Here is a 15,605-nt window from a genome sequence, read left to right on the forward strand (position 1 = left end):
TAAAAACCAATGATATTAAGCTTACACCAATTTAAGCAAGGTACCAAGCAACTATCGACCCAAGGACTTGGAGGTTGATGATCAATTTCCATAGGATGTAGAGTCATGGCTAATGGAGATGAATATGTTGCCTATGGGTGACGTAGACATTTTCCATTTAGTTGTTGAAATCAAACACGATATCAAAGAAGAGAAACTAGAAGTGCAGAACATCAGTATCTTGACAACTTCACTGAAGATGTTACTGGGGAAAGAGGATTAGTCGAGCCAAAGACAACCATTACTTGGCTTGGCTTGGTTTCAAAACCAACCCAAGAATTGAATTTGGAAAACACAGAGGAACCACACACTGTCTTGGTAAGTACAAATGTTATTGATGATCAACTTTATGCTGTGAGAAACCTCCTTTTATAGTATAGAGATGGGTTTGCTTGGAGCTATACTAATTTATGAGGTTTTCCACTAAAGCTGTCCTCTGATACCTAATGCCAAACTAGTTCGTCAACAAAGATACCAAACGAATTCAAATCATGCCAACCAAGTCAAGGTTGATCTTGATCAACTAATACAAGCAGGCTTCATCTAGGCAATCAATTGGAGCGATTGGCTATTTCCAATCATGGTTGTGCCCAAGAAGAATGGGAAGCTCTGCGTATGTGTTGATTACAAGAAATTAAGATAGTGCTGGATCCATTTCCGACAACTCGGCCAGCCAAGTCCATCTATGAATTTGTTATTTGCAGGTGTGGTTGTCCCATTGAGTTTGTCAATGACCAAGGGCTGCATTTCATGAATGAAGTTTTACATCTCTGACAACTAAGTTCATGGTTATACACTAAGTGACAACCACTTATTATCCTCACCATAATGGCCAAGGTCAGTCAACCAACAAAGTAGTCAAGTCTATTCTCACAAAAGTGGTCAAGACTCAACACACATCATAGAGACTGGGATACCAAGTTGCATGCTGCATTATTGGCATATAAAGTGACTAGAAACTTAACTCCATTTTGGATGGAATTTGGACTTCCCTTTTTCGAGTCTCTAAGTAGCCATCGAGACGAAAGCACTCAAGAAGAGACTACAACTCATAGAGCTGCATGAACTATGAATTCGAGTAGCTTGGTTATAACAAGTTATTCAATGGAGAAGGAAGCTTGGCATGACACGCACATTGTTCCCAAGAACTTGAAGAAAGGGATGCTCATTCTATTGTATAACACCAAGTTGGTTCCCTCAAGCCCAATCTTAAATACAGTTGGAATGGATCCTACAAGCTCATTGAAGTCTTCAACAGCAATTCAGTGCAACTGGCAATTTACAAGGTTAAGTGAAGCCTTTCCAAGCAACAACATGTTTGATCATAGTGCATAGAGCCTGTTTGCATGAGCAAACCCCATGTCAATTGATTGGTCTAAATCAAGGCATCACTACGAGAGATCATGGTGATGATGTGTCGTTCAATAGCTCCAAAGCTTTACATGCATTGTTTACTTTATCAACACAGAGTTCTCAATGACCTGTTTGCCATGCTGAGCCAAAAGGGAGTGCACTACCGATTGTAACTCACCGATCAACCTTATCTTTGCTTTTGCACTTCCATCGACATCTTTATTTTTGTCGACTCCATCTTCATCTAGCCCTCACTTCCACCTTATCAACTATGGCGTCCTCTAATTCTAACCCATCCTGATGTTTGATGATCGTGCCTCTTTTCACATATCCTCATCTCATGGAGAGGATGTTGAGGATGAAGTCCTTTCTGAAGCATAACCATCTCTATCAATTAACAAAGCTTCCATGGGCAGAAGATTGGGATCTTGCAGCAATAGACAACATCATGGAAACGAATCTTGCAGCAGTAGACAACATCATGGAAATGTATACTTATGTCAATCATGGCTTATTGATCGACAACCAATATGTTTTACTCACCAAATAGTTGTATCAACAAGTGTTCTTATTGTTTCCAAGTTTGAAAAGTCCTCCTATGCCTAGCAATGAACATTGCAACTCGTATTTCCAAGAGCAAAGCTATTTGACCTCCTAAGGTTATTTGATTGATAAGTGTTGGATGCGGAGATCTGACCTTTCTTTGGTTTTTTGTCCAAGTTCATAGGGCTAAAGAAGAGCATAGGTAACATTACCTGAACCTTGCCCTTGCAACTTGGGAAGATGACCAACTAGTCGGTTGGCTTGGCATTTTTGCCAACGTTGGATCTCAGCTCTATAGACCTTCTACAATGGACAAGCATACTATAAGCGTGGGCCCCATCTTTGCATGATCATGTATCGATTCTACATTGGGGATATTATCTTGGTGTACTTTCTCTCAGCATTCGATTAACCAACCTATCCCTTTTGTGCCTTTCCTCCAACACCTTGTCCTAAACTATTGATAACATCTCCAATAGGCTCGTAATAAAGAAGTGGGAACTTGACTAGGACAAATATGTAACCCTCAACCACCAAGTCTACCCCTTTGCATATGCCTACAAAGTGTAACAATAACTATGTGGCAATGAGGGTACCTACAAGAAGGTGCATGCAGAGAAAGCTACTATCAAGTAGCTAGGTGATGAAGAATGAGCTACCTTTGAGTAGCACAATAAAGAGAAGATTGCTTCCTAGTAGCAAAGTGAACAAGAAAAGGTTGCTATTGAGCAACCAAGAGAAGATGACAAGGCTGCTTTTTAGCTAAATAAAGACTAGGGGACCCATAGCCTCAATCAGGGTATGGCAAAATGTTAGACCCAGAAGGACATCACAGCAGTCCTCGGCCTCAACCTTAGCCACAAAAACGTCATGCTAAGAAAGCCTCATAGTTTCCCCCACCCAATACTCTAGAATAGGAAGGAGTGTCTAAATTATTTTACTTTGATGAAGTAGGGATGCCTCTAGAATAGGTATGTGACAACTACCACATGGTTAGGAATGAAGGGGTCACATCCCTTCAAACTTTGCATCATATTGTCAAGCATTGGATTACACCCCAATCGATCCACCACTCCAACCTGAAGAACTAGGAGCATGAGCAATGATTAATTTCTCATTATACAACCTAGGACACCTCAATTCAAGTAGAATTCAATAAGCTTCAAGTGGAATATGATGCACTAAAGATAGTCTTTACCGTGTTCACAACAAATCACAAGAGCAGAGCATGTGGCTCTTGCACTTCATAATCAGATGGCCTTGGAGACTATTGAAGGAGAGGCACAAGAAGGTCAAGGTGCAACAGTAGCGTTTAACAAGTTGCAAGATGAAAATATTGCTCTCTAGGACCAACTGTGCACCCTAGATCAAATCTCTAGGACCAACGGTGCACCCTAGAGCGGCTGAAAACTTCAATGAGGATACACTAGGTGCCTGATGAACACCCAAGCAAATTGCCACACCAATGTGGACCAAATGATCAAGACAATCTAGCAAGCCAAGGCCAATAAGCTTCACAGCCACCCTCTGAGTTCCACATGCCAACACGTCTACCTAGATGATTAGTTCCAAGACGGCTTCCTTAAAAGGCAATAAAGTAGCAAGGTCCAAGCAACAAGTAGATACTGGGCCCACAAAAAAGTTCTTACCTCCACAACCATGGCGGGTCGATAGCTTGAGCACTATTATTGCTAGACTCTAATCCTCACTCGTCCCAAGTTTCACCTAGTCCCCCATTCTTTCCAATAGGATCTTGCTTGCTAGGATCTTCTTGGCCTAACCTCCCATTTTGCAAACCACTTCCCCTTGCCAAGGATGTTTTTCCCTCAGCTCTTTTTCCTCTAATGGTTATTTTGAGAGCTATCCCCAGCAAGGACTATTTTTGAATTTCATATTATACCATGGCTTTGGCATTGGAAAAAGTCTATGGAGGAGAAGCCTCAGCTTCCCACTCTCACATGTACCAACCACCATCCCGAGTAATCCCCATGGATTGCCTCTCGATAGGAATCTCCCTTTATGATCGTGCTGACCACAAATTTGACTTGACGTTAAAGGAGAAGGCCAAATAGCAATGACACAGCTTACAAGGCAGAGCAATAGGCCATGATGCTCAAGGTGAACTTCCTAGGCAACCATGCAGACCCTACATGTTTACTATGTTGAGCTACGTGTCATTTAGTAGCTCCTAGCAGTTGCCATTATTGAAGCCACCTCCATGTGTTATCATTCTCTTGAAGTCTACAAAAGGCTAATCACCAAGTGGATCGAGCAACAAGTGCAACAAAAAAGGTATAAGAATAAATGCATGCATCTGGGCTCTTTGTAGATCTAGATGTGGTGCAAATGGTTGAATAGTGGAACGAATAATGGCACTTGCACTGAATGCCCTTTATCCTTGGTCTTTGATACCGGCACGAGGGGATGAGGAGCCAATTGGGTCCTATGTTTTGGAAGATCCAAATAATGTGCCCTACACCTCCAGAGCTTATCCACCTCACCCAAAACCCGTTTCCATCAACCCCCAAACATCAGAGGTGCCCCTGTGCAACACATGGTTGACATTCCTAATCAGTTGGCCACCAAGTATTGAAACCAAATCTTTTGTTCCAACGATGACTTTGTTTTACATCCCTAAGGACATGGACAACCATGAGCTAAGGCAAAATGTGGCCTTGAGTCAATACGATTTTTGTTTAATTTAGGGATGTTTTTATTGAAGCTATGCTTATATATTAATATAAAATCTTGGCGAAAGTTTTCAAGCTCATTTCTTTAGTTTCAAAATATTGGTAGAATGTAGTACTTTTTTTATATTTTTTCTTTTGAATCTTGAAGGAATAAATGTAAATCCTAGCGAAACTTTAAAGTTTTTTGCATAAAAGTTTCAAATCTTGGCAAATATTTCAAACATTTATTTTTATTAGGGCATACAAACTTTCGATGCTAATATAAAATTTCAACTTCTTAACAAAACTAACTTGAAAAAAACATCCATGGAACTTTGATTGTCCAACCCGAGTTCCAAGTAACCAAGCATTAGGGTTCGGCCAACCAAGCATCCAAGGGGCAAGTCTCTAAGCACTAAGGATAAATAGGAGGAAACCGTGCAAGAATCCAATCGGTGGGTTCTTAGAGGTTCTCGAGAAGGTTTTGGAAGTCAGTTCACAAAACCGCCAAGTCTAGAAGAGTCATAGATTTGTTGAAGTGTGTAACCTGTTGTAGATTAGATTATAACAAGTTGTCTAGTTCTTGACTGTTATCTAAGTAGAGTCCTACAAGTTTTCAAGCAAATGTTGCTCAACTGTCTCAAAGTGAGTGTAAGGGTCATCGCACCAACACCTTGTTGCACAAGCAAAGCACGAGGACCTCTTTGCAACTACGATTGGTTGTAGTTGGCTCCATAGATTGCAAGCTATTGTTCCAAGAGGGATCGATAGAAATGCATTATCAAAGACTATATGGAAGGTGCTTTGATAGCCAAGATGCACAGTATGTAGTTCAAAGACAAGAAGCCTTGGAAGAATGCATAGCATAGAGGGAATTCTTAGTGTAATCCTAAATTGGACAAGAAAAATCAAAGTTAGAAGAGATAGTAGTCTTATGCCAAGTAACTAGCTACAACAAGCCTAAAGGTGGGCGAGGCAATAAAGGAATGGAACCATTTTGGGTACACAAAAACTATGCTTTAGAATGGTCATATAGAGTTGAAATGTCTCTTAAAATGTGTTATACAATGGCTACAAGGCCAATTGAACTAGATAGACCATGCAAAGATCTACAATATCTCAAGGACATCAAATTATAGGTTGGTTAAGTTTTTCCACCACCCTATGGCCTTCTTCTAATGAGGACTCTTAGCTCACTCTTAGCTGGAAAATCTAGGGCTTGGGTGGGGTACCATGTCATCGCCTAACACACCTTCTAGAGATGATTGTAGACATAGAGTTTGTCGGCGTATTCCAGCATTGTTCAAACTAGGCATGAGAGCCATACCTTTCCATAGTGTACTTAAGTGCATCACACATCCGCTGCAAATATGGTTCCATTGATTATGCAAGCATTAATTTAGTCAAGGCAACTCCAGATGCTCATCTAGGAGAAAATCATCCACAATCAAGTAGATAGGTGGTACATTAATTTAGTTTCCAAATGGAGAAATTAAGTCATTTGTGATGTGTTATATGTGTTGCGATGATTTGCCACCATGAATCTAGTACAGTTATACAATGTGTGGACTAAAAAATATGGGTTCTCTTTGATGACAAGGAGGTGATCTTGTCCACAAAGGAAGACTTCATCACTTAAACCCTTTAGATAGATAACATAGATTTTTTACAAGTTGCTAGTTACACCCCTAGTCAGAGAGCATGCATGATTGCACATGTTGCTTCTCAAAACTATGGCATCAAATATTCATGTCTTCATGTAAGAGCCATGTAGATGCTGGAACATAAAGACATGGTTAAAGGACTTCCAATTCCGAAGGAGAGGGATTTATGTGAAGGATGCCATTATGAAAATAGCATAGAGAGCCTTTCCTGGGAATCAAGCCCCAAAGTGCATGGTAACATTGCAAGGTGCATGATGGATATGCCATCAATCACTAGTAGCACATATTTTATCACCTTTAGTGATGACTACATGCATACCAAGAAAGTATTTTTTAACCATGAAATAGAGGTCTAAATTATGTAATAGATTTCAGGAGTTCAAGATTAGTATAAGCACAGTTAGATTGTCAAATCAAATAGCATGCCAACATGGTTATGAAGTAATCAAATGGTAGAGAAAATCGCTGATTAAGTTGAGAACAATGTCAACGGTGCAAAATTACAAAAATCCATAGAGTATGGAATATTTGACACCATGCCATCTAGCATGAGTAGAAGTAGTCATCAAAATGGGGGAGTGCCTTGAGTGCTTTGCAAATTCTCAATTAGAGAGTGCATCTTATGGCTAGCATGCCCACAAGACCACATCATCTAATCTAAAGCCAGAATGGGAAAAAATATTGGTGGATGAGGCAGAAGACCTTATCAAGGACATGAAGCCTAGAAGACAACAAGCAATATATATGGCACAAGTTAGTGAGCTCGTTAGCTCCCAAGAGCTAATACAATTTGAATAATGGATACATGTAATGGAAGAAGAACATAATGGCATTCAAAATAATGATGCTTGGTCCCAATTGATAAAAGCACCCAAGGGGAATAATTTTGTTGGCTACAATCCATCTATAAGGTAAAGCGCATTGGCATCCACTACCATTTGATTTGATAATAGGTGCAAGAGACAGCTATCCAGCTAGCTCACTATTTCCTTGAAAATCAGTAATAAATCTATTCACGAAAGCCTTAACTTGAGAAAAAATTGAAATTTTCAATAACTATCTATTCATGATATGGATACCAGCCATTAATAGGGGAATGATGAAGTATAGGTCAGGTCTCTATGCTGTACATTTGATGGAACATATGGTGTACGTGGTTGTATACATTAAATGATTGTAGGATGTAAAGAACTCTAGAAGGGACCTAAGTCGTAGTCCTTATGGACTTTGCACAACTCACTTATACATTTGTATAGTCAACAACTAGTGTCTCTTCCCTCTTCACCATGGATGTGTAGAGTATACGTGTTCGTTATGTATTCACTTTAATAAGGATACCAAATCTGTGGTTTCCAACACCCTAGCCAAAAGCCCATCAAAATCAAAATCTTTTTGAACTAGAATGTTGGGCAAAACTTGTACTACATGATGGAGAGAAGGAGGAGAACAATGCCAACAAGAGAGGGCTACACACACACACACACACACACAGGGGGAGGGGGGGGGAAATATCCAACCTAATCAACAAAGAAACTTCAAGGCAAGACTTTTAGTTGTGGAGAAGAGAATGGTTAAACTAAGGGGGAGGTAAAATAAAATAGTGACCACCTAGAAGACAAAAGCCATAATTTAATAGTAACTAATTAGAAGAGAATATGCAAGAGGGAAACACTCTCAATAGGAAGGATATGCTTTGATACCATGTTGGAAGATAGGAATGAGAAGACAAGAGTGCACAACACAAGATGACTAAGAGTATATTGGTAATAGCTCCAAATTAAGTTAGTTGAAGGCACCCTTCTAAAATGTAATAGCTCCAAAGTTGAAGGCACCCTTGTAAAATGTAATAGCTCCAAAGGAAGTTGAATATTATCGTATTGAGCCGTGGACATTTTGTACCTCAAAACTACCTAGGAGTCAACATGGCTTCGACATTGATTTAAACACAAAAAGTACTTACCATGAGCCACTAATCAGGAATCCAACAGTAAGCATTCTCGGGGCGCCTCCTCATCAGCCTCCAATAATCGTGGCTGTCTTGCCTCACAGAGAGCTCATGGATTTGCTGTCCTCACCCCTCTGGTGCATGCAGCTTGGCACAATGTGCTCCAACAGCGTTTCGACAGTACGTCGTCTTATGTCCATTTTGACATGGTTAATTGTTCTGGCTTTAAGCAGCGGCAATTGTTTTGCATCCTTTTGCTTGGAACACCTTCCAGGTTTTCTGAAGGCATGCCTAAAAGCTTTGGAAGTAGTATATAATGCGCAGCAAAGTGCAGTTGAAAGAAAAACTGAGGTTCTGTGTAATAGTTTTAAGCCTCGACCTTTGTTTTCTATTCTGTAAACTTTCAAAGAGTAACGCCGCACTACATATAAACCGGTCGTTTAACTCTTGTCGAGCAGATATTGTAATTAAATGCAGGACACCATGATATTTCAACTCGAACTCCGGTTCCTGACTGAGAAACATAGGTGGGTCGATCTCTGAGTGAGAAGTTATAACTGCATAAAGGCCCGCGGTTCAAAGAAGTACATTATGCCAAGCCTCTGCACCGAAGGAGCCAGACATCCAGATTGGGTACAACGAGACGGGTGAGTGAAAGTGGCACTGAATTCAAAGCGAGCAAGCTTTAAGAAAACGAACTGTCTGCAGTTGGGAGCTGTGATCGATGAAGCGGATGCACTTGGGATTGCCTGCAGGTTCGAGCTCTGAACGATGAAGTGAATGCAAAAGCGACAAGGGCAGCGAAGTTTACCAGGACTCGAGGGTAAGATCAGGAGCAGACTCCAGAGACGTAGGCGACCTAACGAATGAGGATAGCTAGACGCAGGAATGGTGGGGAGCTGCCTGGCATCCTCGGGATTGATGGAGAGCGGCGGATGTGATAAGTTGTAGTTCGTGATACCGCCAAGACATTCTCCTTAGAGAACAAGGTGATAAGAACTATGTGTGTGTGAGTGCAAATTTGGCTAGACTGAGAAACTTAGGTCCCCTTGGCATGGTTCATCTCCAATTGATAAGATTTGGTTGTAGACATTGAAAGGCAAACAAGAGAGAGATGACACTTTGTTTTTTAAGCCTCAAGAAGTATGTTATGGCAAGCATGTTAGAGGCCAAGGTGATAAGTAGGATGTATGTATGTTGTGTGCAACATTTCTCACATTGGCTAGGCATGTTAGAAGCCAAGGTGATAAGTAGGTTGTATGTGTGTTGTGTGCACATTGGCTAGGCCGAGAAACTGAGAAACTTAGGTCCCCTTGGCATGGTTCATCTCCATTTGATAACATTGCCACACAACCACGCTATGCTATAAGATTGAATTGTAAGTTGATGAGTAGGGTCCGTGTGTTTGCAACATTTCACACAGTGGCTAGAGTGAGAAACTGAGGTCCCTTGGGCATAATTCATATCCAATTCATAACCTCACCACCCTCTTGCCACTCAACCACACTATGCTATCAAGATGTGGTTGGCACTTTCAAAGGAACACTCCACGATGACTCACATTATTGTCCTCTTGCCTAGCCAAGGACATAGTTAAGCCCTACTAACATGGTGGGGGAATGGTTTTTATTAGAAACCAAATCCCCATGTTAAATATTATAATGTTTGGTGAAAAGTGGATTTTATGTCATTTTAAACCCTCAAATGCTTCATGAATTCTTTTCTCCCACAAAACCATTGACCTTAAAAGCTCACTAATTTTTTAGAGGAAAAAATGGGATAACCTGTGTCTAGACAGAGGAGTGTACCTAGGCAGCCGACACAGCTAGAGAGCACACCACAAATGACTAATTGTACACTAGATTTAGTTGAAAAAATAGAATATATACAAACCCATTTATGGTTAGGGTTAGGGTTAGGGGATCTAACCTTTCCTTTATAGCACTCTATAAGGTTAGTGCTATGCACATATGATCACATGATGGTGCTATGCACACATGATCACATGATGTTGAGCGTGAACTCTTAACACATTTCCTCAAGATCAACATCATGAAGTAGGCCTTCCCTCAAGATGATGATTCTGGGGAATCAAAGAAGGACTGAGCATTACATTCCATCACACCCCTTTAATGGGAATGTCCTTCCTCTGTGTCAAACCAAGAGCTAGTCGGTGTTTCTCGAATAGCTCTTTACCGAGTGGTTTGATAAAGATGTTTGCAACATTCTCTTTGCTATCACAATGCTGCAGTGTGATGTCACCAAGTAACACTCTTTCTCTGATGAAGTGCTCTCTGACATCAATGTGCTTTGTCCTGGAGTGATATACTAGATTCTTCCGATTGATTATCACAGTATATTGTTGTTGGCTTTGACTCATCAAAGTAATCTGTTTCTGACAATAGTCTTCTAAGACATATAGCCTCACATGCACCTGTAGTGAGTGCTCTATATTCTACTTCAGTCGAAGATAAAGAAACAGTTGGCTGTTTGTTTGACAACCATGATATAGCACCTTGACCAAGGAAAAATGCATATCTCTGTGTCGATCTCCTGTTCTCATGATCTCCGGCCTCTCTCCGGCATAGTCACTATCATAGTATCCATGCGATCGTGGATGACTTTCTTTGTATTCTATCCCAACCTATCTTGTACCTCTGATGTATCTCAAGACACTTTTGGTTGCATTCCAGTGAGACTTTTTTGGATTTGCCATAAACTGTGCTAGTGAGCTTACTGCATAACAAATATGTGGCCGAGTGATAGTCAGATATATAAGAGATCTGATGAGTTGCATGTAGTACCTGTGATTGACTGTAGGCTTTTCTGAATCTTTAGTAAGTTTCAAACTCTGTTCCATGGGAGTGGCTGTAATCTTGCAATCTGCCATATGAAACTTCTTCAAGAGACTATCAACATACTTAAGTTGACTCATGAATGTGCTATCTGAATCTCTCTAGAACTCAATTCCAAGGCAATAGTGCATAAGTCCAAGATCTTTCATGTCGAACTCTGTAAATAAGTCTTGTTTTAGTTTTTTGATGAAGCTATCCTAGCTTCCTGTCACAATCAGATCATCTACGTACAAAAGTGCAATAGTAATGTCTTCCCCTTGAACTTTGTAATAGAGAGTATGGTCTCCATCTAGGCAAGGCCTACTTCAGATTACCCTTGTTATTGACTTAATTATTGTTAACATTGTGTTCCAAGTTAAATTTGAGAAGTTTAGGATTAGGTGTATATCACTCACCACAACTTAATGCTTATATTCACGTTAAATTTTCCTCTTTCTTTAAATCACATGTTCCAGCTCATAGGAAATTCTTTCTTATTATCCTTTCATTTGACTTGCATGGACCAATGAAGAACAAAGAAGCGCCACAAAAAATGAAACACCTAAAGTAGGTTTGCTTAACCTAATGCTATTTCCTCCTTAAAATTCCATTAAACTAATGAATCAGATTTGTGCATGATACTTTCCTTTAGACTAGTGCCACTAGCCCACTCTCCTATGCTACATCTAGGCCACCTTTAAAAAATAAAAGGATATGAATATTTATACTATTACAATACAAGAGTATCTTACACCTTTCACTTCACCCTCTCTTTTGTACTATCGATTAATTTTATGTGAATAACTATTTTTTCATTTTGGGCATATACTTTGTTCACTTTCATTTTAAATTATTTTTAAATTCTTCTTGTTTAAAATTCTCTCTCTCTCTCTCTCTCTCTCTCTCTCTCTCTCTTTCTAGAAGAAGAACAATGAGAGAGAGAGAGAGAGAAGAAGGAGTAAAAGAGAACAATGAGAGCTGAGAAAGAGAGATATGCTTAAAATCCATGTTCCAAATTCTATAAAACGTTGATTTTTGCACCTCCTTATACCTCAGAGTCTTCATGGCCAGATTGATCTCATGCACGATGTCCACTTGTTTGTACATATCCGGAATTATGAGCTGGGTTTCTCTCTTACCATTCATTGTTGTTTGAGATTTATGAGGCATCCTTTTAGCATTATTGTTCACAAATTCAAGCTCCACATGATCCCATCCTTTCCTAATGATTCCTTTGTTTCCATGCACGGATTTTGTGCATCTAGCATTATATTGTTCTCGATACATGTAGTATGAAGTTTTAGAAACTCCATGCAATTTATACCATGCCCTCCAACATATTTCCTTCCCATCACAGCTAAATGAGTGTGACGCCCTTTGAATAGATCCATATAGCATTAGTGAGTTATTGAAGACATAGTCATTTGATTGTCCATGTTCATGTTCCAAAACTACAATCTTATTTGCAAAACCAAACCACAATTTGCAATCTGGCAACACCTCAACTTGTAACAATCTATAAGTGCCACTTTTTGAATATCGTTGTACATACACTTCTTCTTCCAATTGCATTCAATGTTGTCCCTAGGCTTGCAATTGACCATATGATTGCTTCATTTTGTGTGAAGTGGTTTGATAGTCAGCCAACTACCAGTACTCCCATCTTTTGCTTTGGAATTTTCTATTAATTCTTCCATGTGCGATTCATAAACCAAGGGTTGTAACATTGATCCATCCTCAAGATGCAAAAACCAGAGCAAAATCAAACAGTTTGGACTTCCCTTGTCCAAGCAATTCTCTTACTCATATTGAATCAGTAACTCTGACCCTCAAGTGTTAATCACTATGATGTTTTCTAGTGCGACACAAAAGACTTTACAGCAAACATTCCCAGATGTGGCTACAAGTTAGCCATAGTCAACATTCCCTATGGCTTCAAGCTAAAGGGAAGTGTCAATGATATTGCTCTAGGACATAAGCAAATTGATGCGATGGTTTCAACATTTAAATCTTATAACACAGCTCCAGTCTGGAGCTTCATTATTTTTCATTCTTCCACCCAAGCAGCATCAATTGCAAAAGCTCTCATGGATCATTGCCATTCTTGGGAGAATATGATATGGTAAGTTTTTATAGTACTTTGCTCAATAGTTTTCTTCATACTAAGATTTATTTTGTCACATTTGAATATATTATAATGTTTACTTTCATTGATTTGATTAACAGGGTGAAGACCAATCTAAAGCATGTTCCCAGAAATAAGATGATCCATGCTTTTGAGATGATGTCTATTGGCTACATCTCTACATTTGAGAAGTCCAAATTATCCACATAGGAATCTCAATAATGTATTTCATTTTCCTGTTGTGAGGAAGCTTAGGTACAGTGATGGTAACAAATCCATCGTCAACCCATACCAGAAGCCTCAACGTTTGATTAATGAGCTTCTAGATTTGTTTACAGTTCAAGATGATTGAGTTTGTGACTTCTTTGTAGGGACATGAACAACCACTGTGTGTGCTCTTCAAAAGAAGAGGAACTATGTTGCTATAGAGAAAGACCCTTTGCAAGCTGCATTCATCTTGCAAAGGGTCTGCGCCATCAATGATCTTTTTGATGCTGATTAGAAAGTTGGCGCTAAATCTTGTACAGACAATGCAGTAGTAGAGATGGCCTTTGGAGAGCCCTAGCCAGCCTTTAATACTGAAGAATCTAAGTTGGTGGATCTGTTTAAGAATGCAGCACCCGCAAGTTGAGCCAAACCTATAAAGGAAATAACCATAGAATCATGTGATAGACCTGATCGATAGTTATTGGATATTTGAGATGTTGATCTTTGAATTGATGTAATACCAATCTAATGTAATGACATTTCTCTTTTATTTCATATGAACTTTCTTTTCTTTATTTCATAGTATGCAATTGTCATGGAAATTGTTTTAAGAATTATTATTTTTCTTTAATTTATAATGTTTATGTGTTATTACAATTTATTATTTTTACAAATCTGGATTATTGAAAATTTACTTATTTTATTATAATATTTTAAATTTATTTTGTTATCATGTTTTGAAATAGTTAATTGAAGTATGTTTATTAAAACATTATTTAGCAAGCTTATTATATACTTTTAAATATTATAATTACGTAAATAAGAAAATATCATCTTTGTTCAACATGTTTAGATAGGAGGCCTCCTCTTTAAACATAATTTAGTTTTTTTGGGTTTAAGGCTCATAGTTAAAATATCTACTTCACGAGGGCTTCCAAATGTAGTGTATAAAGTTTCAAATTTCAAAGATTTAAATAAAATTAATATAATCAACTCTCTTTGTAGGAGGGAGAAGAGATCAAGGTAGTATTGCGAGATTAATTAAATGAAGAACACCCTTGAAACATATAGTGGTTCTCATCTCTAAGAGAGTCTCCCTTTGAGAATATTAAATGTAGATTGTCTTACTATATAGTTCTATATTCATTAAAGTGTTCATCATACCTTATATGGTAAGCCATGAATTTCATGAAAATAGGAAACAATCTTGCCACCTATCCAAAGTCACAGATATTGATCTATAAAAAATAAGCATGCATCACAAAGTGCATCTTATCAATATTTTGATTGATTAAATTGTCAAGTATTCTATTTCTTTGTAAAGAGTTCATTTTAAAAATCAATGCTCTTTTAAATTTAGACTTTCCAAAATTATCCCCAAAACAAAAATCTATTTAAAACTTGTGTTTTTAAATGGATAGGTGTATTTCACCTCAATTTCAAATTTTAGTTAAATTTTGACACCATTTTGAGGGAATCTTAAAAGTGGGTAACATGCAATGGTTCTCACTTAATACGCAATAGTGTTATGCGTGTGTGCATATGTGTTTCATACGTGTGTCTATGTGCATGCACGTGTGTGCATGCGTGTGTTTAGATTCAAAAGTCCCATCAATAATTGAGCCATACAATTAATTCCATCAATTAGATTAAAAGTAAAAAAAGAGAAACATATAAGAAAAAAAGGTTTGAGATGTCTAAGTTGAAAAATGCAACAACTAGAGTTTGCAAAAACTTCGACCAAAATTACATTTTTTTAAATAATATTGAGTTTGACAAGCACAATATTGAAAAAAAATGTCAAATCCTAAGGCAGTCTAAGTTCCGAGGTCGGGGTCCACTTACCTGCCACCATCTAAACAAACTAGGTGTTAGAACATCATAGTTACATTTGGGTATACAGGTAATGCCTATTTTCCCTGGCTTGTTATCGCTTTACCTAGGAATATAGACAACCATATGGATTCTTAGATAATTAAAAAAAGTCTAAGTCACAAGTGAAGTTCAAGTCACACGAGGAGTAAAGAGTGAATGAGTGCATGGGTTAAGAAGAGATTAGAAGAGGTATGGAAGGATTACTAGGCTTGGTGTGTGGGGTGGTTAAAAAGAGAGTGTAAAGGGAAGATTTCACGGGGGGTACATAAAAGAATAATTCAAAGTTGGGGAAGTATACATGTGTGTGTGTGTGTGTGTGTGTGTGTGTGTGTGTGTGTGTGTGTGTGTTTG

This window comes from Dipteris shenzhenensis, chromosome 5, assembly GCF_047967505.1.
Source record: "Dipteris shenzhenensis isolate YYH24624 ecotype China chromosome 5, Dip_SZ_1.0, whole genome shotgun sequence".
NCBI classification, from domain to species: domain Eukaryota; kingdom Viridiplantae; phylum Streptophyta; class Polypodiopsida; order Gleicheniales; family Dipteridaceae; genus Dipteris; species Dipteris shenzhenensis.